The 26,848-nt window shown below is 39.7% G+C and overlaps 1 protein-coding gene across 1 annotated transcript in view; it reads right to left on the bottom strand.

Moving 5' to 3' along the window:
* mcf2la (mcf.2 cell line derived transforming sequence-like a) overlaps positions 1-22,562 on the bottom strand; it is a 66,549-nt gene extending 43,987 nt beyond the window's left edge. Inside the window, exon 1 of the mRNA XM_071537940.1 lies at positions 22,471-22,562. The gene's annotated coding sequence lies outside the window, so the exon portion shown is untranslated. The remainder of the gene's footprint in view (positions 1-22,470) is intronic.
* Positions 22,563-26,848: the final 4,286 nt, after the last annotated feature.

Below are 26,848 nucleotides of genomic sequence, written 5' to 3' on the forward strand. Positions count from 1 at the left end.
TAGTCCTGAATGCTCTCCTAATGTGATTTTTTTTTTTTTCTGGTGATTTTTGCTTCAGCTTTGATCTCCATGATGCAAACTATTCAACTTTGTTCAAACTGAAAGGTTTAATAAACATAAATAAAGAAACAATTGTGCAAAATGACTTGGGTTTTTTTATATATTGTCAGAATCTGCTTTGTCGGCGTTCCTTTATGTGCTAGAAGTGTGATTTTCAGACTGTTCCTCCATATAATGGCAGTGAATGGAGAGATAAAAAAAAACACAATTCTCCAGTCCCCTCTACCGGTGTAACAGATCACAGAATCACTGATTTTGGGGTTTCATCATGGAGGAAGATACACAACCCAAGACACTACCAGAGTTCAACATGACTTGAAGGTTTTGGAAGTGCAGCACCTTGCCACACCCAAAGCGGGGCCCATGCATAAGTGACAGGCTGTAGTCCAGATTGAGGCTTTACTGGGACCGCTCAGCTCCTCATCTGCTGGTCTGGTATGTAGCAAATGGAAAGGACTGCCTTGGAATGTAGACTTGAAGGCACTGGGTTAGAGAGATGAGGAGTGTGTGTGTGTGTGTGTGTGTGTGGTGAGGGCGTGGTGGAGGGGGTTAAAAGTTGGTATCAAATGCCAACTGTTGTAGTGGCAGCGAGATGGGCAGCTGTGTGCGTGCGTGTGTGTGTATGTGTGTGTGCATGTGTGTGTGTGTAGGGAAGCAAGGATTGGCCAGCCACTCCACAGCTGTGTGTGTGTGTTTGTGTTTGTGTGTATATGCTCCTGTAACGGAATCCAAGCTCTATTATCTGGCATTATAGGCAGGGTTTACCAAAGCCCCATCTGTCACTGCTGTAGGGCATCTCTCTCTCTCTCATACATACACACACACACACACACACACACACACACACACACGACAGGGGCTGGCAGGCGCTCACACACCACACGAAAACAACAACTGGGTCACAGGGCGAACAGTGGCCTGGAATGTGTGTGTGTGTGTGTGTGTGTGTATGTGCGCGTGTGTGTTTTGCCCATCCCTAAAGCCACAGCTTGGATTAGTACGGATTGGGAAAAACATCACAGCCAGAAAAATATGAAAATATGACTGATGATCACGTGAATTGAAGCCTCGACACAATGATGTCTGGGTTGCTCTGTGTACTGTAAAGCAGCGGTTGTCAAAGTGCGGTCCAGGGACACTCAGGGGCCACTGAGGAGGTTCCAGGGAGCCTCCAACAAAATGAGGAAGAGTTTGATTTCCCAATTAGAGAGTGTATAAGAATGACTATTCCCATCATACGTTTAACTGACCATTATTATAACTAAAATCTTCCCAATCTAAGTGAGAACGCAAGGCTTCAAAGAATTATGGGTAAATCAATCATATTTAACAGAGAACTCTGGACTATGTGAAATGACTCTTAAAGCTTATAAGTTATCTGATTGGTTGATTCATCGATTTCATTTTTATGTGGGTTAAAAACGATAGGAGACAGTAGATATGGCGGGAAATATCGCAATATTCAATATTATCAAATATTGGCCCCAGCCTAGTATATACTTCATATATCTTGATGTCTTTGTAATTCCCACTTATTTCACACTGTATACTGTATATATATATCATTTTTTAGTATCCTATATGTTCATATTGTACATATTTTCATTCATTTCTTTCTTTTTCTCAGTATGTTTTAGTGCTGTTATTCAATGGTTTCATACTTGATACGTTCTTAAAAAGTTGAAATTGTCACTTGCATTATGGTTCACACACCCATTTTCTTAGCTCATATTTATATTCTGTTTCTTTACTTTGCTGCAATGACTCAATAGGGATCTGTTCATTTTCATCTCATCTTTTAACTATATGTGTCATCAATGCAAGGTTTCCCTATTCAAGACTGATGCAGTCTGCCAGATTCAACCATTTCTAGTCCGGTCCCCTTCAGCGATGGTTGGAAACGTAGAACAATGGCTTCAGGCTTGACTCTATCATTGGCAGGCGGCCCTGGTCCACTGAATAGATGGTGGCATCATCATCACAGCGAAACAACACACTACTGTCCCACTGTCTGCAGTCTGCGCTGCCGTTACAACACACACTGACACACACAAACACTCGGCTGTGTTTCCATCCAACTGTCAAGTGTCACAAAAAATAACATATAAATTGGGTGTTTCCAACAGCTGGGTTGGCAAATGAATAGGCTTCCTGCATGTCTAAAAAATTCATAAATAAATAAAATACATTAAGAAAAATTGTAAGAATATTTAAAGAATTGATTTGTATTGATTTGTATTGGACAAGTTGTTATTGGAACGTTTTTGCCTTAAGAAAATGAGAAATTGTAGCAGCTCTGAAGCTAAATGGCAAGTATTCTTAAATGAGTTACTTAGTTTGACAGTTTTGTGTCGAAGATTGGTAAAACTACATGAAATACCATAGAAAAATGTGAACTAGAAGGGACTACTTTCTCTGTTTCCATTGAAGTGAAGGTGACAGTTTACAGCTAAAAAATCACTGCGCAGCAGAGGAATACATTGTGCTCACCTGAAATAGTTCCAAAAATAAACCTGGCTATATCAGCTATATTGAATAAATGGTATTTCATTCTCAAAATTATTAATTAAAAGGCCACATAATAGCAATTACTAAAAAACTTTATAAAAAAGGTCAGTCATCTAACTTTCAACAATGCTAGAAGCCTACTGTCACTCAACATAGTGTATGCTAAAGTGTTAGCATGGAGCCTACTATCACTCAACATAGTGTATGCTAAAGCGTTAGCATGGAGCCTACTATCACTCAACATAGTGTATGCTAAAGCGTTAGCATGGAGCCTACTGTCACTCAACATAGTGTACGCTAAAGCGTTAGCATGGAGCCTACTGTCACTCAACATCGTGTAGCCTACGCTAAACTGCAAACCGTGCACTTGAGATACTGTATGAAGTCACCCCCCCCCCCCCCCCCCATTGAAAAGCTCCACTGAGAGTAAAACCAGCAGTTATTACACCAGCCTTTTTTTAGCTGCCTCTGGCCATAGCTACCAGTCATTATACTACACAGAGAAGAAAAAAAACATGAAAACAGAGGAAGAGAGAGAGGAAGGAAAAAAAAGGAAGAAATGACAGACACACAGAGAGAGAGAGGCGGCCAAAACGTTAAGAATCCACCAAGACTGTGTTTTTACTTGCCCCAAAAGATACAAAGTGCTGTAGGAAAAACCTGACACTAGTCTTACACAATGACATCATGCCCTGAAGGCAAGATGTCTTTTAATAGTTGTAAAGGTCACTGAGGCTGCGCTGGATTCACCTTAGGACATGCAACATCAGGAATTTAGGGAAAGTAAGAAGACTGACATTTATTCATAAAAAGTTGCTTGTGTTCTATTTTTATTATATAGTCCGTGGATTTGAACATTTTTGAAAAATAATATATTCCAAAACTGACTCTTCTATCTTCATACGATTTTGTGATCATGATGAAGTTGAGACGGTCATGTTAAAATGGTTGGCAATCGTAAATAAATAGTATTCCTTCTCTTAAAAGCCTGCATAAGTTGAATAACAAGGTCCAAATTAACTTTTTCAGAGGGCTTTTTGTTTTATAGGAGCATTCTGTCTTTTTGGGGGGCAATTTTATTGAACTATGAAATAATTGCCTTGAGAATGGTGCAGTTTTTCTTCTCTCTGTCCCAAACCGGTCCATCTTCCACCCCTATATTGTTATGTTTTTTGTGATATTGATTGTTTTATGTTTTGTTGCTGCAGTGGTTTGTGTTGATTGGGATTTTCTCTACCGCCCAACAATTTTTACTACTTCAGGCTGCGCACTTGTTTTTTTTCTGATCAAAAAACGATATTTTTCTCAGCCAGATCACACTGGAAAGAATCACCCAATTGCCTATGGTGGCCCACGAGAGGGAAAGAAGAGTTCATGTATTATTCTGTAAATCTGTTAATAATCAACAGCGAGTTCTTTTAAGCCAGCAGGAACTGTATATTATCATGACAAAGATGCTGCATCTTTAAACATCAATATGTCATCTATCATAGTTGCTGCAATCATCCAATTCCCCCTCAGGGATCATTAAAGATTCATCTCATCCACTTTATCTTTTTATTGGATTTTAATTGAGTTGATTGATCTTGTTCTCTTGCTGATCTCCTCCTGATGATACTGTCCCTCTGTAATTACTGTCAAACTGTTGCTGCTTGTTGTGCATGGCCACTGAAACTGTTTTTGTGAATGGGTGCGTGACTGAGTTGTGTGTTTTTCTCGTGCACACTGGCTGTGAAAAAGAATTTCCTCTGGAGGACAATAAACTCAATTCACAAAAACATACAGTACAGTGTTTAGTGATAGCGCTGCTGCTGTTGAGGCAGACAGCAAAGAAAACTGGGGGAATAAATGCTTCTATTTCTTCTAACACACACACTCACACACACACACATCCCAGATTGCCTGAAGCGCTTAGCTGATTCCTTGTCAACTTCTAATCTTGACTTGGCAAAAAGCACTGCCAGGAAAGGTTGACACCTTGGTTCCAGCTGCCAGTGTGTGCTGTTTCTTAAACCACTCTCATAGGATCACCTCAGTCCATCTGCTAGCAGGGAAAACAGTGCTGAACCAAATTGGGCACGCTCAGTCCATCTGCACAGCAACAGGACAAATACACACCTTACTGTACACACACCTGATAAAGCCCACAAGAGGCCAAGAAAAGCATGGCAGAGGCTGCATGGGTTATTATCAGTGATGTGGTTAACTGTTTTGTTATTAGTGCACACAAAGAATAAATGGGATGGAGTAAACCCATGAACACACACACACACACACACACACACTACAGACTGTATGGAGAGGAAAAGAAAGGGGAGGAGATGTTGACATTCAAACGCTCAAAAGGGTTTTGTCCCAACTTTGCTCCCAGCTGAGGAGAGGAGATACTGTGTGTGTTAATGGGACTCTGTGAGTGTAGTGTGAATGGACAAGTCTCATGTTAACACACTCCTCACTTCAGCACAGGGTTAAAACACACCGTCCACCTTATAGTAAGCTGGTGATAGTAACGCACCATTTTTGGGGTATGTGACAACATCAATGTGGATAAAGTTCATTTATGAAGTGTTTTAACAAGAGAGATTTGACAGAAAGTGATTGTGGGTTTAATATATTTGTGTGTGTTCTTTGACCGATGGGTTTTTGGGCTGCAACTCAATATCTTTATATTTGGCCATATTCCTGCCAAAGAAATTCCAAAATAGGTGTTTCACTATCTCTTGCCAGGGTAGAAAAGCCTCTGAAACAGCATTTAGACCATCATGGGACACTAAAACTCTCCACTGAAACCTAGAGTGATGCATACTTGTGTGGAATCTGATCAAAATGTCTTCAGGTTAAGGTCTTCCCATAGACAACCAGTGGAGTATTGATCAATTCTACAATAAATATGTAATCAATCAAACTGCATCATATCCATCAAACTGACTGGACCAGATGTGATTTTTAGGGCAACATTGGCCTTATATATCAGTCTAACCCTAATACAGAGTAACATTGTAGGTTACATAGAAATAACATGATTGGTAAAACTGTCAATCTAAATCATCATACACTCTGGCTTTACTTTACCACCTGGTCTACCACTAATGCCAAAGATTTCCACAGTCTACTGTTGTACCTAAGTAACAACTGGACCACACTCTTTGCAAACACAATGTGCGTGAACACACACACACACACACACACACACACATACGCACACACTTGGACAAATACACAGGAAAGCAACTGCAGAATTCCTATAGTCTCATCTGTCTCCATACATCTTGTTTACACACACATGTAAGACACAATCACCCAATCTCACACACGGATGAAAATTAACAGTCTCACTCTACCTCACTCACTTGCCACACACACACGCACACACACACACACACACACACACACACACCATACCTGTCATCATCTTGAGCTGCAGCATAGCCTTGGTGATATCGTGGCACAGTTGGGACATTCGGTTTAGAGCCATTCTTTCCCCGATACATCTATGCCACTTTATACACGTGCACACACACACTCACACACACACACACACACACACACACTCTTCAAACACATTCACACACACACCCGTGCATTGTCAGAGAAAGTCGCGGTGGAAGTTGAGGCAGTCCATTCCGCCACAGCCGAGGACTTCAGCCGCTTACTGAGCTGTCACTCTCTTTCATCGCACGGTGCAGCACATACAGACACACACACACCTCCCCCCTCCACACACTCTGACGCACACACACACACACACACACACAGACAGTCGGGCCAGCCAGAGAGGCGGGGTTTCAGACGGTCGCCCCCAGCTGGGTTCACATTTCACACACACTCTTTTCACACACAGACAGACAGAGCAAAACTAGATACAGTGATAGAACTCCTTCAGATCCTGCACATTAAACCAACAAGTGCACACACACACACACACACACACACACACACACACACACACACACCAATAGAGAGTGGGCGGCTGGAGTGGGATTGGCCACAGCTCCCTTTCACACCTGCGTCCAATTATAAGTGCCTTCCCAGGAAGCTAGTTATAATTTGAATAGTAATAGTTAACTACAGTAATTACGTTATTATCATTGTTGTTGTTTCAAGTACAAAAATAATGTTCAAACACTTCACTTCAATTCTAAATATTCAATCAGAAATATCATGACAAAAAGCCTCTGTATTAAATCTGAAGCCCTACTATCAATATACATATACTGTATGTATTATGTATATGAATATGCATGTATTTGGTATCATTTGAAATACTTTTTTTCATCTGTCAATTGAGCCAGTGTCATTTCTCAGATGAATAATAGCGAATAATTACATGGGCTTGGTTCAGTTCAAAAGTGGCTTTGGAAGTTTTAAATGTCTGTAAAATATCTGTCCTCCTCCCAGAAATGTCAAACGCTCCATCATTCCCATGTATAAGTCTCCATTGTGGCTCGATGGCCATTAGTTGCTGAATTCGATTATTGTCAAACGCATTTCCTTGTTTTGGTCTTCAGGCAGTATATGAATATGAGCAACATTAGCTGAGAGCAAAGAACAACAGCCAATACTAATCATTCTTGAAAGACTGGAAGATGGAAACGCACTTTCGTAATTTACTTTTTGTCACATTTCAAGTTTGCTTAAAAGTTTCTGTTAGGTTAATAAGAAATTCAATGCACGTAAAACTGAGTATAAAGTTGTCTTCAGAGCCAAATATTCTATAACTATTACAGGAGATTTCCCACCCTGATCTGCTCCAGTTATGGAACTGATAAATTGGAAAATTATCTAATTTTTATCAAACTTTGGTCATTTATCCTCCTAGTGACCTCCTAGTGATCTCCTAGAGCACTCATTTCTGTCATGAAGGTCAATTATTCTCCTAACTTGAAGGAATACACCTTAAGCAGGGCCGGATTAACCAACCACAGGGCCCCTGGGTACACACATCCTACTGGGCCCCCCTCCTCTCAGTACGCACCCACACACCATAACTCAAGATACTAGCCTGTTCACAAACAATATAAATGTAAACCTTTTATAAGTTCAAAGTACATCTGAAACTCAGTTTTAGCTCGTTTTAGGTGGTGGGGCTTCCCTTTGTTTACATTTGGGTTGCAGGTTGTGGCTTTAAGGAGGCGAGGTGACAAGTGGTGGGAATGAAGGACCAAAAAAATTATTAAATGTTGAAATTTATTGAAAAGGTTTCATTATGTCTGTACCTAGACCCCCTGCCCCACCAGTATATAATTAGTTCTCTGTATCTTAGTTGGAAGATATTCACTAAATGCACTGCTCATAAGCATACAATCAATAGGTAGCAGTTTAATAATTGTGGTTGGGGCCTCCATATCAAAAGAAATCATATTTAAGGCCCCCAATGTCAATCAAGGCCATGACTTGGGCCCCATAATCATTCTAAACAGTGCTATTTGTTAAGGGACCTGAGGCAGGTCAGTGGTCAGGGTCAAACCTGGCGGCACATTTCAATTGAAATTAGTGAAATGTTGCAAAATGCATTGAACACGGATGCAGGACTGAGAATATTTTGGGGCCCCTGGTGGTCTTGGGCCCTGGGGCATGTGCCTAGCATGCCCAGTCGTTAATACAGGCATGACCTTAAGTCATGTCAAAAACATGAATTTTCCTAAACATGAAAAAAATATACCATATTTCAACTAAATTATGTAGAAAGCTAAAACTGCAATAATTTGAAAAACTCAAACTAAACTAAAACTATCAAACATGCTAACTGGAAGTAAACGACAATGTTGATGAAATCAAGTTTGCAAATTGTGCACATACAGAGGAACACAAGCTTACACAATAATCCCCTTTCCACTTCCATAAAGATGGGTGATCAGATTGTATTCAAATCCAATCCACATATAACAACTACAGAAACCTAAATAAACTTTAACACACAGAACCAACAAGGAAACGGATGCAAGTCAAACAGGCGGCAGGCAGTTCATACTCGTTGTCCCCCACCAGTGATGTAGTTCCACCCTTGGGTCAGTCAGTGATTGCTGAGTGTACTTGAAATATGAGTGAAATTGTATAAGCATTTTGGTATGGGACAATGAAAGGACAGATTGACCATATATTTCTGTTGCCTACTCTCCTCAGAATTTACAAGTTATATCTTGAAATGTAGTAACTGTAATGGTCTTGTTTTTACTCAATACAGTACAAAATATAAGAACTACAATACGCAATAAATACAATCCGTACTTTACACAATGTACACTACAATACAATTTATTATACAATATACAATATAACATACAACACCAGGAGCGTGAGTGTTACGAATAATATAAATGCTAAATGATAAGTGATATATGGTATTGCACAGTAGGTAAGTGGTAATATGATATAAGTAGTCAACACTGACGGCACAGTGGTAGTGCAGTGATGAGTGCAATAACAGTACAACAGTCCAACAACTGTACAATAACTACAATAACACAATAAATACAGCAGAGTATCACATACATCAATCAGGTTTATTTTATAAAGCCCTTTTAACATCAAGATGTCACAAAGTGCTTGAACATAAACATAGGAATGAAATAACAGAATAAATACAGACCCAGTCTTGATCCCTAAAGAGCATTATTAGCACAGTACTAAACAGGCATCAGCAGTAGCAAGGAAAAACTCCCTATAGATGAAGTTAGAAAATAACTATGATAACTTAAACTATATTGCTTTACCACTGAGTCCCCATTCATTGTCCCCAACATTGTATGATAACTTTAACTGTATGACCTGCTTTACCACTGAGTCCCCATTCATTGTCAATGCCGCCCCCTAGCGGCACAAAGTCAACGTTACAGTGTGACTAACAAACAAACAAACAAACGAACGAAAGAACTTACGGACGGAGACCGATCCATAGTCCCCCCTTTGGTGGGGGACAATTATCAGGATACTGATGGATGGGGAAACAAGTGAGACGAGGCGTTTATTGTCAGTGTTAAATGACGTAAATATTACCAGAGGAAGGGACATACACAGTGAACTGTGTTTTGGTGAAAGGAAAGAGAAATCTGATTTCACTGTGTATACTGGAGACGCATTTTAACGCAAGGTGTAAATGTAATCCGGCCAAATCCTATCTAAACACAATCCGAATCAAGACACATGTTTATGTCCAATGGAAAGAAGGCCTCCGTCTCTCTCTCTTCCTCTGCTTTTCACACACTCACACACACACACACACACACACACACACACACACACACACACACACACTCACACACACACAATTCCAATGCTAACAGCAGGGGGAACCAGTGTGCCCCACACAGAAACAGTTAGAAGCTGGTGAGAGTGTGAATAGACCATCGGGAGCTCAATTCACATATTCAACTGCCTGCCTGCTGGGTAAACACACACATTTCTAAACTGTCATTCTGCTGCTCACATTTGCTCTTTTTCACCTCAAGAACAAATACAAGAACTCCTCACATCCTTCTTTCTCACGCATACACACTCAATTCCTCGATAAAACAAGCACAAATAATGTAGTGAATATTGACAATGATGCATCCTTGCACAGTCACTTTCTATATAATTCCTCCATCTCAGGTTTATCATAAGGTTTGCTGCATTCTTATTTTCTTCTGCCACATGACTATTTGCTGCCACATCCCAATTTCCCCATGGGGATCATTGAAGTTCCATCTTATCTCACTCTAAAAAGCAGTAGATATTAGAATTATGAGGGATTGTACCTTCCTAGAGGAATATAGGAGAGGTGGACTGGGGGAGAGGAGGAGGAGAGAGGATAACATGTAGATGAGAAAAGGATTTGTTTTCCATACTAGTCCAAAGCACCTGAAAGTATCACTCGTTATTCTGGCATGTAACCTGAAACAAACCAAGGAAAAATGTCTGGAGGGTTTTGAGTCCCGCCCAAAGTTTTGTAGGTAAAGAATTGGAGTGTATGTCATTTAACAGCCTTCATGGGCATCATTTTTGATGATATGAAATCCAAACCCTTGTCACTATCTTTGACATTTAAAACACACAGGTAGTTACTGTTTGCTTTTGGAAGGCAGCGTAGTTAGTTGCAGTAGAGATGCTAATCTTGTAAAGGATGGAACTGAAATACAGGTAGTGTAATCTCAAATACAATTTAACCTGCTTCATTTATTTTCCAATCAGCTGTTCGATAAATGCAGCATGTTCCGTTTCTCAAAATTAAGACCACATTTCCCATAAACAATATTGCACTACACATTGTGGGTCTATATTTTTCATTTAAGGAAAATTGTTTAAAAAATGTTTCATATGTCTTTTGAGAAATAGAGCAGTTCTGTCAGCGGTCTGGTGCTGGGATGTGGTGGTATTTTGTTATAAGGCTAAAAACTTTGTTATTGCTAAAATATTGGAATGCGTGAAGGATGAGAGGTGGTACAAATTACGCGCACACACACACACACACACACACACACGTTGAGCAATATGTTGTGTTTTTGATTGTTTTATTGAATGTATTTTTTATTGTTAAACTGTTATGACTATTGATAGTCATTATATGATGGAGTGCTAACCCAGCACACACACACTCACACACACACACAGACGCACACACACACACGCACACACACACACTCTGTACCTTCATGCTTTGGCAACATTGTTTGTAAACTTTCATGCCAATAAAGCAAACTGAATTGAATTGGTAAAAATTAAAGTATGAGTGAGATTAGGCATGAGTGGATATAAACAATGACTGTGTGAGATTAGGAATTAGATGAAGGTGAAATTAAAGTTTGAGATAAGAAAAGGATAAATGAAGGGATTCAGGGGAATTTGATCCAATGAGTTTTATAATCAAGCTCTGGATGTGACTATAGGTCTTCCATAACTAGTATACATGCCAAGACCTGATTCAAATCATAACCCAGCCAGCCGAGATAGATTATGCGCAGTTTACCAATATTAAATCAAGTAAAGTTAGCTCACAAACTAGGCTGGAACTAATAGGCCAAATTGAACCACTATTGTAAATATGTATGTTGGAAGAACTGAAAGGCAGTTAGACCAAAACGATTCACAAGATTAACAGTTGAACAGCCAAGATTGTTACCTAATAAAAATGGCGACAGGTCAATTTTATGCATTTTTTCCAATAAATTTACACAAGAAGTGAGGTATATTTACTGTATTTCAGCATATGAATCAAAATCTCTCATGTGAAACATTAAAGCTATTAACTGACTGTAAAAATCATTTCATTGTAAATTACCGTAGTGCTCAGAATAAGAAAAGTCACCTTCTAGGAAAATGAATGGGGATGGGACACTCCACACTGTGATTTAGACTGATAAGACAAGTGCGTTTTAACATAAACATCTTGCCTAGTGCAGCTTTAATATTATTAGCTTATTATATTAGCTTATTAGGTTATCCATAGTAATTTCTGTGCATTTGGTTTGTGTAATGAAACCTTTTCAGGAAAAGCTGTCATTGTTCTCCTAAACCGGAATGATACAGGACAGTGTCGCTTGAAAGTAGTGCAAGAAAGTGCAAGAAAATCTGTGCTTGTGCGCGTGTATGTGTGTGTGTGTGTCTGTGTGTGTGTGTGTGTGTCAGATTTAGATGATAGAGCAGCATGTTGACTCTGGGAGAGGAAATGGCAGAGGGTTTATAATAGTTCATTTCCCGTCTCTGGTGATTTATCCTCCCAACAGCTCTGGACTCACATTCACCTTTTAACCAGATAACTGATGTTTAGCACAGAATTATACAGAAAAATGAATTACTGCTCTGGCTGAAAGTAGTGCTGATTAACCGATCGACAGAAAATTCATCAATAATAATTCTGATAATCGATTGTATTTGTATTTATCAATTTCAGATTTCAGATAGTCCAAACATTTTGAAATGGATTTTTCTAGTTACAATTTAACGTGGGTGAAAATTCCTGATACCAGACTTTTAAAACATCAGAAAATTGCTATATGGTAAACAGTAATATGATGTGTAAGATGCACATAAATCCATTTTATGAAATGGTCATCATATAGGCAGATTATACAACAGCTCAAAAATAATTACTGGTCATTATTAATTTCAAGATAATCAGATATCGACTTGAAGGATTATTTTCTATTTTCATATTAGAGAATCTTGCAGCCTGAAACAGAGCGATCTAAAACACTTCATAGGAGAGAGGTGATAAAGGAGAAGAAAGATAGAAAGAAGTGTGTGTGTGTGTGTGTGGGGGTCAGTTGATACAAGACTTGCAAGGCCTTAAAAGCTCCTGAAATCAAAACGGTAAGTATTAAAAATATTTCATGATGTGTGTGTGTGTGTGTCCATGGGATGCAAGGTAGACTTAACATGTGTGTATAAGGGATGTAAAGGAGACCTGTGTGTGTGTGTGTGTGTGTGTGTGTGTGTGTGTGTGTGTGTGTGTGTGTGTGTGTGTGTGTGTGTGTGTGTGCGTGCGCATGGGATGTGGTGCAGACTAGGGCCAGACTAACTCCCAGATGGATTATTTATTTGAGACTTTTCCCCCCCGGTCTGTGTCGGTGTAGATCAAATACTATTGGCTCCTTCCGTCCCGAGATCAAACACTATTGGTCGGCCGGAACATAAACAGGAAGAGACCAATTGAGAAGTGACTCACAGGCTGAAACAACCAGTAGCCGACAAACGTGAGAACAGAACAAGGTGGGACAGTTTGAATTAGGCTTGGACCAACATATGAGTTCACTGTTGTCCTTTTATGAAAAATTGGATAACAGCCAATCAGTGTCATCGACTTCTGATGTGATGGATATGATGCAGTTTGTTTGATTACATATTTATTGTAGAATCGATCAATACTAAACTGGTTGTCTATGGGAAGACCTTAACCTGAATTGATTCTAATGAGACATTTTGATCAGATTCCACACAAGTATGCATGATGAATATGTTTTATTGTTATTATTATTATCATTGTCCTTGGTTTCCCTGGGCAGTTTTAGTATCCCGTGTTGTTCTAGAGGCTTTTCCACCCTGACAAGAATAAGATTCTGGGGGAAACACTGAATACTTGGCATGAAAATTGTCATATTTAAAGATATTGAATATTGGCCTTAAATATTGGCTATCGGCAGCTTCGATCCAAAAAGAAAAACTAAATCTGTATCAGTATTGGCTTTCAAAAAGCAGTCAAATCCTAGTTTGAATGACAGAATAAATGAGTGAGAGAATAGAGGGAGCTACTTAAAGCACAGAATAATAAAGTCCAGGATGAAAGAGAGAAGAGAGTAAAAGAGAGTGAAAAAAAAACATTCATGAGAAAAGAATGTCACAAGGGATTATGAGCCGTCCTCATTCAATTTGCCCCTCATTTAATTTTCTTTATGGCACAACAGAAACAAATCTCCCTGCCTTCTTTCCTTCACTCTCGCTCTCTAAATCAAGAGTTAAAGATGTTGTGCCAGGCAGTCATTAGGCCAATTTGCTGTTGGCTTCTCGCCAGTCACGTACTGTACATTTTGGGTGGCATGGTGGGGTGTGTGTGTGTGTGTGTGTTGTGCCGCCCAAGCTCTCATGCTTAAATGTGGACATGGACAGTGTCTTCAAATGTCAGTTAAAGCTGCACTGGGCAATTTTGCACGTTGGCGGCCCCTAATGGCAGCGAGAGGTAACTGTATGTGCAAATAAGGTGAATCTACAGTGTCTTAATTAGTGGGAATGGGACTCTTATCTGTTGTGATTCAGCTTTAAACCGAGGCGTTGGTTGGGACGTCCTTCACCTCCTTCTCCCCAACCTGTTTTGTGCTTTTCATTTGATCCTTTTAGGGGGTTTTCAGGCTTGATTCAATGCAAAAACGTCCTGAAATGAAGGATTCCATTTCATATAAAGGTAGAAAATAAAACCTGAGAAGTTGCTAAATGGACCAAATGAAAAGACAAAGCAGAGCATTGAGGCGAAGCAGGTGAGGGATGTACCAACTATCATCTCAGTTTAATAGAATGGAATAACATTAGTGAATTACACTTTTTCTACCCATTTAACCAGAAAAATAACCCGGATGGGACTTATGTCATCTAGATTACCTGACCAGGTTGGGGATGTCGAGGCCGGAGCAACCTCTAGTTAACTCCGGAGCATGACTGTCAGCAGATATGACCTCCATTAACCAATAAAGTTGGGTATAAAAAGGACCGATTGTTGTGATGCGAAGAGAATGGGACATTTCAACACAATAATAAGATCCCGTCCTTATTGAGTTGTGCCTACAGTGCTATTCGCAGTCCAGCAGAGCGACGAAAAGAAAGGAAAGAAAACAGGGAAGACAGGAAGACAGGAGTGCTGTAGAGGGGGAATGGAGGAGGAGGAGCACTTTTATTCCCCAGTCAAAACTATGAACAAGCAAAAAGACTTACTCTGCACCTTTGCAGCACTAACAACATGGCGTATTAGATTGCTTTTGCTGTATCTGATGTTATTGCTGCTTTCTTGTTTGTCTCCTATATATACTGTATTTATTTAATGATGTTTTTTAGTGTTTTATTAATCGGTGAGCCCAATTCTCGAGACAGTAAAGTTTTCTGAATCGGAATTCTAAGTATTCAGTATTTCAGAGGTGGAACAGCCTCTGAAACAGCATTTAGACCATCATGGGACACTAAAACTCTCCACTGAAACCCAGACTAATGCTTTTATGAAATGCTTTTATTTGGATTGATCTTGGGAAATTAAGACGTGCCAAGATGATAAGATTAGTTCAAAATGAAAATAGTCTATATAATCCATATTATATTGTGGCAACTCACAAAAAGGCCATGTGTTTGACTGTACATGTGACAGAAGAGCCACAAGAGCGTTTTTTATTGTTTTACAAGATGCAACCCACATCCAGTTTTCCTGCGACTTGAGTGCCAAGCCCTTGTTGACAGTCAATCATTAATCTCACAGCTTCCAGGGAAACTCAATAAAACAAATGCAATACTGCTGGCATGTTCTGACCACACCACAGACTCCAGCACTAAAACTCCTGATGCACACAGGACTGCCTATACATTGTGGACTCAAATCTGTCTCACAACCCTCCAATACAGTTGGCTCAATGGTCTCCGCATTTTATTGAATCTTTTAACACCTTGTATAAATGTGAAGAAAGCTTTGATCACATCAGATAAGCAGGTAAATTTTACATTAACATATTTGACATCAGCTGATGTTCTCATTCAGAGTGACTTATAGGAAAATAGGTTCATCAAGCCTGTGAAGTTTGTCTATAGGACAGTCTCTAACCACTAGGCCACCCTGTTATCCAGTTCAAGTTACAATTCAGGAAATACATTGTTAAACAACTGTTCAATTATAGGAAAGTACTTTATGTTCTGCGTTAGGATTCACTCAAGCCTTTAAGAGGGCAAGGTAAACACCAGTAAGTACAAAACCATGAGACTGATCTCCTTCATCTGATGGTGATTTATTTCTACTCTAATGGGAGTGTTTTTTTCCAGGATGACAAAGCCTCCATCCACAGTCAAACAGTTTGATGATCAATGATACAGTATACCCCATGGCCGTCACCAGATGTCAAGGAAATCCCCATTAGGACTGCGTTCCAACAAGAGGCACTTGAGCCTGTCTATTGTCCTGTCATTTTTCCTCAATAATATGCAAGTTTATGCAGCAAGGTGCTCCAAAATCTAATCAGATCACCTACTCTATAGGAGCAACAAGAATACACACATACCATGTATTATGGTGGAGGAACATAAAAATAGAAAAATTGTGTTAAATCAATCAGTGACAGAGAGTAGCAAAATTTATTTATATGAAAATGTCACAGATTATTACTGAAAGCTGAAAAATCATACACACTGACAAGACAAAAACATTAGTCAGGTAGGTAGATGGCCTTAACAATTTTTGTATAACAATAAGTATTTCTGACTGCATCACGACAATGAGCTAAATGCAACATGCTCTGAGCTGGTCTGTCCCAATCATACAGTACGGTTTACCAACCACTGTATAAGAAAAAGTGAAACACACACTCAAAGTTTCAGAATGAGGCTATTTGAGAACAGCTTTGAAACAATCTCCCCTGACTGTCAGAGGACAGTGAACTTGAGAGATAAGAATGTCTGTGAAAGCACAGGCCAGGAAGGAGTCAGGGTCACACACACAAACATACATACTTGTGACCTAGATGCTGACTAGGCATTAAACTCCAGTAATTTCAGAGGTCAACACGAGAGAGAGAGAGAGAGAGAGAGAGAGAGAGAGAGAGAGAGAGAGAGAGAGAGAGAGAGAGAGAGAGAGAGAGAGAGAGAGAGAGAGAGAGAGAGAGAGAGAGAGAGGGAGGGTTAGGAAACGGAGAAATGAGGAGAGCAAGATGAAGGCGAGAGGCGAGAGAGAGAGAGAGGGGGGTCATGAAAGAGGAAGCTGTGCCTCGAGGCAACCTGCCAGTCACGATGGGTTATCAGGCAGGGAAACACTGTGGGAGCTGACAACCGGACAATGTGAAATCACATGATTTTGGTGGTGCTGTTTCAAAATGTTTGTTTGCTCCTAAATATTGCAATTTTGCACTTTTACAGAACATAATTGCATTCATTTGGGATTTTTTTTGTCTGATATCTAAACAAAATCCTTGAAAATTTGGATTTGAGACCTTTAAGGTTTTTGAAATTGAATGAATGAAAGCACTTGATTTTTTTTATATTTTTATATTTAATATAGCACCCAAATTCATCTCTCAGATCTATAGGCATCTCTGGGTCCGAGGATCAACTCTTCACATCCTGAGGAAAACCCTGTGATGGAGATTTGTGTCGATGCAGCAGCAGTTTGAAAATGAAGGATTTCTTGACTCATCAGGAGTAAAAAAATATGAGGCCTCTATGATGTCTACTTTTGACCAACATCATGTCACACCCCAAAACATGCTAATTATGAGTCCTTGGACATGTACAATGACCAAGTGATAGTGGGAACCTTGGTAAGACAAAGCAGCACTCCTCTTCTTCTTTCAGGTATTCAAAATCTATTCGACTAGAATTTGTCTTCATTCTTCAGACTATGCTCAGTGTAACACTTTCACATAGTCATTTCCACATCAGACAGACTGCAGTTTGCTTTCTAACTCCACATCACGTTTAATGTCTTTGTGACACAGCATTTTCAGAATAGCTCTTACTAAAAATAATCATCAGTCACGCTCTAAATACAGACCTAGGCCCACAGGGAACAGGCTAGAAAAAATTAGACAGTCACTGACAAGCTAAGGAGATATAAAAATCATCAAGCGAATATTGCACAGCACACGCATGCACACCGATCAGTGGTGCACAAACACACCTCTCTCTCTCCTCCTTTCTGTCACACAGTAGCAGTCTGTCAGGTAATTATACAGCCATCTATTGTACCACCTTGGGTAAATAAGGATGTAGTATTTTACTCTGCCATTTCCTTCAACAGCATCAGTTCTTATTCCAGGCTGTACTTTGGTCTCCTATCAGGACCTGGGCCATAGGAGAAGACATGAGTAGAAGACATGAGGAGAAGACGTGAGGAGTGAATCCTCAGTGCAGCCATGAAACACATGAGAACATGTAGGAGCAATGCAGATGGGCAAATTCGCTGACTGGCCATTTAGTTCCACAAACATTTCTCAGAGGCACAGCTGCTCTGGAGGCAAAAATAACCTCAATGGGCAGAGCCAAAGAGCCACAGTTTTTCGGGATAAGTAAATAGATTGAAGCCCAGTGAAATAGGTAAGAGGTTAATGGTAAATGTGTAATAGGTCATGAATGACTGAAAACAAAATAAGTCATTGCATTTACATTTTTTGTTTATATTTTGACCAGAGTCCCTTCACTGGCATTCAAGGTTGCCAGTTGGCTAACTGGAGCTGCAAAACATCTGTGGTTCTTGGACCACAGACACTGGCCCACCTTGGACCACCAACATTGGTGGATTTGCTGCTGATTTTATCGCTTGTGTTGACACACTTACACAATTTGTGATGCCGGGTGGGAGATATTAGAGCCTACCAACAATTCCCACATATCCTACTTGTAGTTAATTACCACTAGGATGTCTAGCCCAAGAGTCCACTTGCCACTTGAGTTAAACGCAAGTTTCTGGTACTGGATAATTGGACATTGGATGTAGGAAGGTTCAATTGCAACGTGAGTGTTATTGGGTTGAAAAGATGAGTTTTAATCGCTTTTTGGATTCAACTGTTGGAGATTGCTGTTGGCCCTGTGTGTGTGTGTGTTGGGATAGCAACGCACCCGGTGACCTGGAGGTATGAATGCTCTACAGTGAAGTAAGTGATGAAATTTTAAAACACAATCTATCATCATGATAGCAACTAGGCCCAAGTTGAAAAAAAACAAAATCCTTTAACCTACAAAGGTGGGTCACCACTTCTTCTGCCAATAAAAAGGTGGATAAAGAGTTTATATTGGTTTACGCTCACTACACATTTGAATACATATGATCAGAGTGCAGGTAAGAGAGATAGTCAAAAGCATTAAGTATTGGAACAGTAAGCTAGAATTAGTCCCCTTACGCTGATGACACACTGCTTAATATGGATTTCAGAGCAACATTTGGGGCAAATGAACAGATTATCAGTACATACTGTAGGTATATTCTGAATTCCATGTCAAAAGAACGCCAAAAACGTAAACTGTTTACACCCCAAATTGAACTCCACATGGACCTTTACATGCAGTGACACACACTTCAAACAACACGGCCAAAAACCCAGCGACACACACACATTCACACGCCCCTACAAAACTCACTGTGCAGCCGCTGACAGCACTGGGTGTATCTGTAGTAGCTCTCCATCTCCTCCAGCGAGATGCAGACGAATCTCTCTCCTCCATATTCCTTCTTACCCAAGCATTCCTTCATCTCATCCCTCCCTCCGTTCCCCTCTTCCTCCCCTCCTGACTTCATCTCCGCAGGTAGAGAGAAGAAGAGAATCGCCTTCATCCTGCTCTCCTCATTTCTCCGTTTCCTAACCCTCCCTCTGTCTATATCCCTCTCTCTCTCTCTCTCTCTCTCTCTCTCTCTCACGCACACACACACCTGCCAGAGTTTTTCGATTGATTGCACCACTCCTTTCTTCTGCCCCTCCCTCTCACTGCATCTGTGTGGTAAATCTGTGTGTATGTGTGTGAGAAAGAGAGACAGAAAGAAAGGATAGTTCTATATATTTACCTATATACTGTATATTTACCTATATACATATGACTTTTTCGTACTACCTGATCTAATCTTTGTGACTGCAAGTCTCAATAACAAACCATTTAGCATTTAGGACTTAAATGTCTTCCTAAACATACACACACACACGCACTCACACCTACCCACTGCAATAAATCTCCATCTCAACAAGTCATGTCATCTTGTGTCTCAAAATTAAAGTTGAAAGCTGAAGTCTTAGCATAAACACAAGTTTGGTTGTTTTTTTTGTTTGTACAGTTCTGCCTGTTACATTGATATTGCCAATAATACTGACATTATGTAACATAAATAGTCAGTTTGTCAGTGCTATGCAGTAATATGGTCTTATCCATGTCAGTTAGCAGTCTTTTATTGGCTTGTTGTAGTTTTAGCTTGCTGTTTGTTGTAGTTTTAGCTTGCTTTGAGAAATCAGAGGTAGAGCGAAGTACTGGAAGTAACTTCCAGTGTCTTTGGCGGCGATATCTGATTTATGTCGTACTTGGGGTGGGGAACACGACACGAGAGACAGCAAAGCAGATGTAAACAATTGCTGACTCAATTGCTGTTTTTGTATAAACATTTTAAATTATTAAAAATTATCCCTCCATATCATCAAGCGATGAACTGAAAGCCAAATTACCCAACAAGGACCAAATGAAAGGCTACAGCAACTGGATTGAAGTGAACATGATACTGAAGCAAGACTTGGTCACACCAGTGGCTCACCTATCGATAACGTTAGCTAATGTTAGCAGTCAGGTTGTTCATGTTGTTCAGGTTATATTTATCTCCAAACCAACTACGTCTAATTGTGTAAGTTGTAGCCTATAACTACTTTTAACACTATCAGTTTTAACCAGGTAAAGTGACCTAGTTTTAGTAGAAACAGCTAAATGTCATTAAGGATATGAAACGGTGTTGCGATATTACTAATACTTAAGATTAAGACTGCAAATGCTGTCATAAGGATTGCGCCAGGTTTGTTTGCAGATCAATATAACATTTACAATATAAGTTAGCTCACTGCCAACATCAGCTAACATTATGAACCAAGGGTGTTATCAAACTACACTGAACTTGAATGTGTCTCTGGTAATGTGTCAGCTTCAATTTAGCAATAACAAAACCATGTGGTCATTCGATTAGTGTAAAAGTCCTCAGTTTGTTTAGGTAGAAAAGCTCAAACACAAAATCAGCCTCCCATCTAGTGTCTATGAAGTGAAAGCAATTTTTCTGAGTTGCTCAAGTTCACAAATATTGATTAGGCTGTTAACAATAACATATTAAAATCAATATTGTTCCGTCTTCCTTAAGTGTCTAAACTGAACCTGACCTTAACCTGTAACCCTAAAAGTGAGTACCGGCAAAATTGTGCTCGCTTCCCGTCTCCACAACAACAGGTCCTCAGAGGAACTATAATAAAAGTTTGCTCATATTACATTTAGAAACACAACTCACTCACCTTGTCCGTTAATCTGGGTGTATTTATGATTCTGTTTCCTTTCTGCCGGTTGACGGTAACAGCACAGGCTGGCAGACATGATAAACACATACACACCGTTTCTGTCTTTCTGACTGTCTACCTGTCTGTTTGTCTATCTAATCTATTTCTTTGCCTTTCTGTTTGTCTGTCTGTCCGTTTATCTACCTTATCTGTCTCTCGCCCATACATTTGGCAAGTTAGACAGTCAGTCAGTCGACCTGCAACAGCCTGCATACGTTCCTCCATCTGGTGTATGGAGACGTCAGATAAGTTATCAATTAGCCAGTCACTAGGGCCATTTGAGGTAATCAGTTACCAAGGTGAAACGCCGGAGTGCCGCATTCAAGGCCACACAGTACTCAGAGAATCATCAGAAAGTGACAGCTACTGCCCCTGCTGGTCATTCCTGATGACAAATAAAAAATTTAACATCATAATTTTGCCCCAAGAGTTTGTTTTGAACAGACAAGTTTGTCAACTTCAATCCAGATTTAAAGGAATACACTAACTCCTAAGCACAACTAACTTTTGCACACCAAGACAACAATCCTTTTGTCATACACTGGTAATGATCCAAATACGAAATCAATGAGATTGACCAATAACGGTTTAGATGGGTGCGTGCAAATTGAACTAATACAGCGCTCGTCCCACGTTAACCTACCTAGTTGCATCTTAAAACCTCTTGTTCGGATGAAAACAGATGGTTAAAGCCCTAATCTGGAATTTCTCCTGAGTATATAAATTATGCATATAAACACAATAAACTTTTCGCAACTTTCCTTCCCTAACTATCACTTAAATTGCCAGTGCACTTTCCTTCAGTGTCTATAAAACAGTGCAAACAGCTTAACAAATCCATGTAAAAACCATGTAAAAAACAGTTAATGGTAGACTTTGTAACAAGAGTTCAGTTAATCAGTTTTTAGAAGAAACAAAATACTGAGGTTCTTCTATTATGTTTGAATAATGAGGGGGAAACACAGCAGGGGGAATCTCCCCGTCTTTATAGGAAATCCTGCCTTGTCATCCTGTCACATTGATTTAATAACACACCACAACATAACACACTTTGAAAAACACGCATGTCCAATTTAACTTCACACACACTCACACAAACTAAACCTGTCCGGACAAAAAATACACAATTCAAACCTGTACCTTCACCATCAGCACACACACACACACACACACACACACACCTAACCTGTTCTCCAGCTCAGTCCGTGGCTCCTGCGTGTGTGTCGCTGGGTCAACAGACTGACAGATACAGACAGATCGTGAAGCAGTCGACTCAACACCTCGTGGCCCTCTTGAATTAACTCCAAAAGAGACGTCGCCATATCTGTGTGTGTGTTTCATAGTATCTGAATGTCTTTAAGCTTGTCCATGGTCAGCTGCTCTAATAGAGCCACAACCAAGACCCTTATGTGTGTGTATATGTGTGTGTGTGTCGGCGAGCCAAATCAAATGTGGTCTCCTCAAGCTAAGATGGCCTGCCCTCTCCCTCCTCAATTAGGCTTGTGTGTGTGTGTGTGTGTGTGTGTGTGTGTGATTGTTTATCTCACTTCATGTCCGCTGTGTGTAGCAGAGGAAGTGAAGGGTGGGGGGGTGAGAGCTATAACATAAACCCCCCATAAGCTAATTATACTATCATGGTGGATGTGTGTGTGTGTGTGTGTGTGTGTCTGTGTCATAGGGTCATTAATTCATAGACACAGAGCCAGGCAGTGAAACGTGTGTGATGTGCACTTTGAAGACATGAAAGCAGCAGCGACTGTGCTCTGTTTACATCAATGAAAAGTGCACCAACATGGTTTAACATGGCAATCCACTTACAGATGTCACTTACAGTTACTAGCAGTTGTTTCTTACTTAAAAGCATTGATTGCTTACTTAAATATGAATTATCAAACGTGAAAAATGTGCTATACATATATGAATATAACTATTTATAAACATGTTTGAAAATATAAGAAATATCATCCATCAATCCATCCATTTTCCATACCCGCTTCTTCCTATCTAATATTGTAAAATGTAAGGAAAGATATATGTAAAGTTACTGGATTATTGGATACATAACTTTCCCACCAGGAAGTAGCACTTGAACGCCCGCCAAACGCAAGTCAGGTGCTCGACTTCACAACTCTCAATGTGTGTGTTTCTTGTGTGTATATATATATATATATATATATAGACACAGAGGGTGCTGCACCAACAACAGGGATTAATTATCCCACAAGCTCTCCACCCAATTAACACCTATCAGCTCCCACACACACATACGAGCAAAGACGCCTAGATGCAGGGTTTTAATAAATCTGTTCCCAAGAGGCAACCGACAACTGGATTTTCATGACCAGACAAGCCCTCAAATCCCACAAGTCTCAATCCTTTGCTTGGGTTCAGTATTTCTACAGGAATGACCAAGGGTATTTATTTATACAAGAGAATGACAAGGGACTTCTTCAACTGAGAAACATGCAACACAGAGAGGTAGGTTTGTACCAAATCTGTCTTATTTTCAAAATGGGTAGTTCTGGTTAGTTAACAAGGACTTTTTGTTCTTTTTCACATTAAAAGCTTAGGTATTGGACAGTGAGCTGAAGCTAGTCTTTTTGCTGTTGTAATATAGATTTCACATCAAAAGAGGCAAATGTACTACAGACTGTCAAATTTGATCATGGGTCTTAAGTGGCAATGACAATGACAACAGCAAAGAATTACTACATTTTGCATGCGTTCCCAACAAAAACCACCATAGTTTGACCATAGGAAGAGTTAAACATAGTAAGAGAAAGCCATAGCGTATAGCTGGTTCATTGGTTGGTATAAAATTCAAATGGAAATGTAGCGATTAGTAGTTAAAACATATCATCGCATCTCCAAAATGTCAACTTTTAAGAAAGTAAGAAAACAGCTGATGCATTTTTTACATTGTACAATGCAGTTTGAAAGGGTTTCATGAGCCCAAGAGGTCTGAGAATTGTCTTAACTCATAGAGGAACATGTAATCCTTCAAATGAAAGGAAAACAAAACCAAAATTGGAGTTAGGTTTTCACATGATAACAGCAATATGCTGTTTTTGTTGCTTTCAAATTCTTCTTTCACTCAAGTTAAAGTGACCACACTTCACAGGGTGTCAAGCATAGTCCAAAGTTGTGTGTCGCTGTGCCAAAAAGTTGGTGATCATCATAAGACAAACAACCATCAATATAAACACAAATCATTTAAATCTTCAGAAAAGCAAGAATTTATGCTGTTTTCCTCAGCACAAGTCCCCATCCTCAGCCAAATAGCCAAATTTCCAACATTAAAAGAAAATTCCACCCTCACTCTTACACCGTTAGACGTCGTAAATATAGATATATATATATAGGCTACTGTCAATAGAGAAATTGGTCTCTCTGCCTCTTATGATGGATTTCTCCCTGTATGATTTTTTAACCTCAGGGAAAAGTCTAGAAAGAAGCCCTCGCTCTGATTCTGAGGGAATGACATCAAAACCTGACATGTACTGTTGATGTTTTGAAAGCTGAAACATTTTCTGCTATCAAATTGCTGCACTGGAAATATCTCAGCTGTTTGGACAGTTATCCATGGGAATAAGAAAAATACACCACCAAACAACAAAATGGGCCCAGAAATGCAAGGTACATTGTTAATAGCTGTTCTTTAACAGTGTTAACGAGTTTTAGAGTGGATTTTAGAGTGGATTTAGAGTGGAGGTCACTGGGTTCATTACAAACATCTATTTATAACAGAAAAAATTGATAATTGATTGAAATTGATAAAGGTTAGAGAACCTTGTGACTGGAAAGTCCTTTGTTCAAAGCCCCGGACCGACTGAGAAAATCTGGGCAGGGAAAGTGAATGAGTAATGTGCTCTTGAGCAAGGCACTTAACCCCAAACTGCTGCAGCGGAGCCGCTCTGTCTGTGTGAATGTGTGAATGAACAGAGCAGTGATGAAAACGGTCACGCCTGCTCTACAAACCCCTCCCCGGGATAAATCAAGGTTAACGAAATTAGAAAACAGTGAGCTGTCACTCCTCCCTTTATGGCTTTATATGGCTGTTGCTTTCTCCTGAAGAGATGTTGAATGTGCTTAAAGCCTGCGCCTTCCTACAGGATATCACATTACCTTTGTTCCGCTGAATTTATTATCATCATCACACATTTGCACAAACATTCCCAATTTAAACTTCAAAGGCAACAAGGCAGGGCAGTCATGCACTTTTCATTACATTACATTCCGCCCTATTAGATTTATTAATCCATCAAGCAGAAGAGTCACAGTCAGAAGATCAAGAAGACCGGCTAATGACACCGAAAACAAACTGAATTATTCTGGATTGTTCTGGATAAGGCTCGCTCCCCAAAAGCATCTCGGTGCTAGCATGGCGGCTAGCATTACATAAAGCACTTTGGGTTGCCTTTGGGTATGAAATGTGCTATATAAATAAATTTGCCTTGCCTTGCCTTGCCTACATATCATGAGTTAGTTGCAACTGTCACTAACAGTGTGATGACGACCACTTTAAAATGTCAGTGAGCTTGGAGCCAGTTGAGTTTCTCTGGAGTGGTTGATGTGTATATAATGTCAGTGCATTTGGAAAAAATAAGCCTTATTGACTGATTATTAGTTTGCATGTAAATTAGAGTTAGATCGATATATATTGATTTGCCGATATTGGGGCGATATTTGGTTTTATTAATTATTGGATATCGGCCAGTGCCAATATAATGGACTGTAAGAAACTTTCTTTGAACATTTTATATTTTCAATTAATTATTCAGTAATTGACAGATGATTGATTCTATCCCGGTTCTGCAATGGCATATTTACCAAGGTCAACTGTATACAGAAAGAGGGCTTTAGGCGATACTGTCACCACATCATCAACAACAACAGCAACAGACTGTCTCCTAGCACTGATTCCTACTACAGCCTCCCTAGCCACAATACTCCACGTTCCATTCTCTTGTGTATGGAGAGAATGTCAAAAATCTCATTCAAAAATCTGGCAATTTAATGGTATCGGCAAATAATAGCCTACATACCTTGTAGAACATAAGACCTTTTACAAATTGTTACAAGCTTGTTGTAAATTCAACATATAAGCAATCCAGCAAGCAACACTTTATTTCAATAAAATCTCAACTTTTAGAAATGGTTCACACTGCATGCTGCTGCCCTCCATGGTGTATTTTAGTAGAGGACTGTAGCTCCTAAAGATACATTAAATGTTGTAAGTTGAGCCAATAAGCAAAGTCACATTAAAATTGGCAGATTTTTGAATGACATTTGGCATCCTTTTCTCTCCATAGAGGAGACGGGAAGGTATCTGGGCTACAGCCTCCCCAACAACAAATCAACATCACATATGCATCATCACACATCAATAGTGACTTCATCACCAACAACCAAAACAACAGAGTATCCTTCCTCTCATTCTGGCATAAGACAGAGACAGAAAGAGAATGTCCTACTACTGACTCATGTATCAAACAACTGCTGCCAGTGACCCTGTTTCCACCTGACATTAACATGCATGCTGGATGATTGGACTGTAATCAGAT

The sequence above is a fragment of the Centroberyx affinis genome, unplaced genomic scaffold (genome assembly GCF_046629955.1).
Source record: "Centroberyx affinis isolate AG114_WGS23_722 - 3 ecotype Tasmania unplaced genomic scaffold, CSIRO-AGI_Caff_v1 ptg003154l_1, whole genome shotgun sequence".
NCBI lineage: Eukaryota > Metazoa > Chordata > Actinopteri > Beryciformes > Berycidae > Centroberyx > Centroberyx affinis.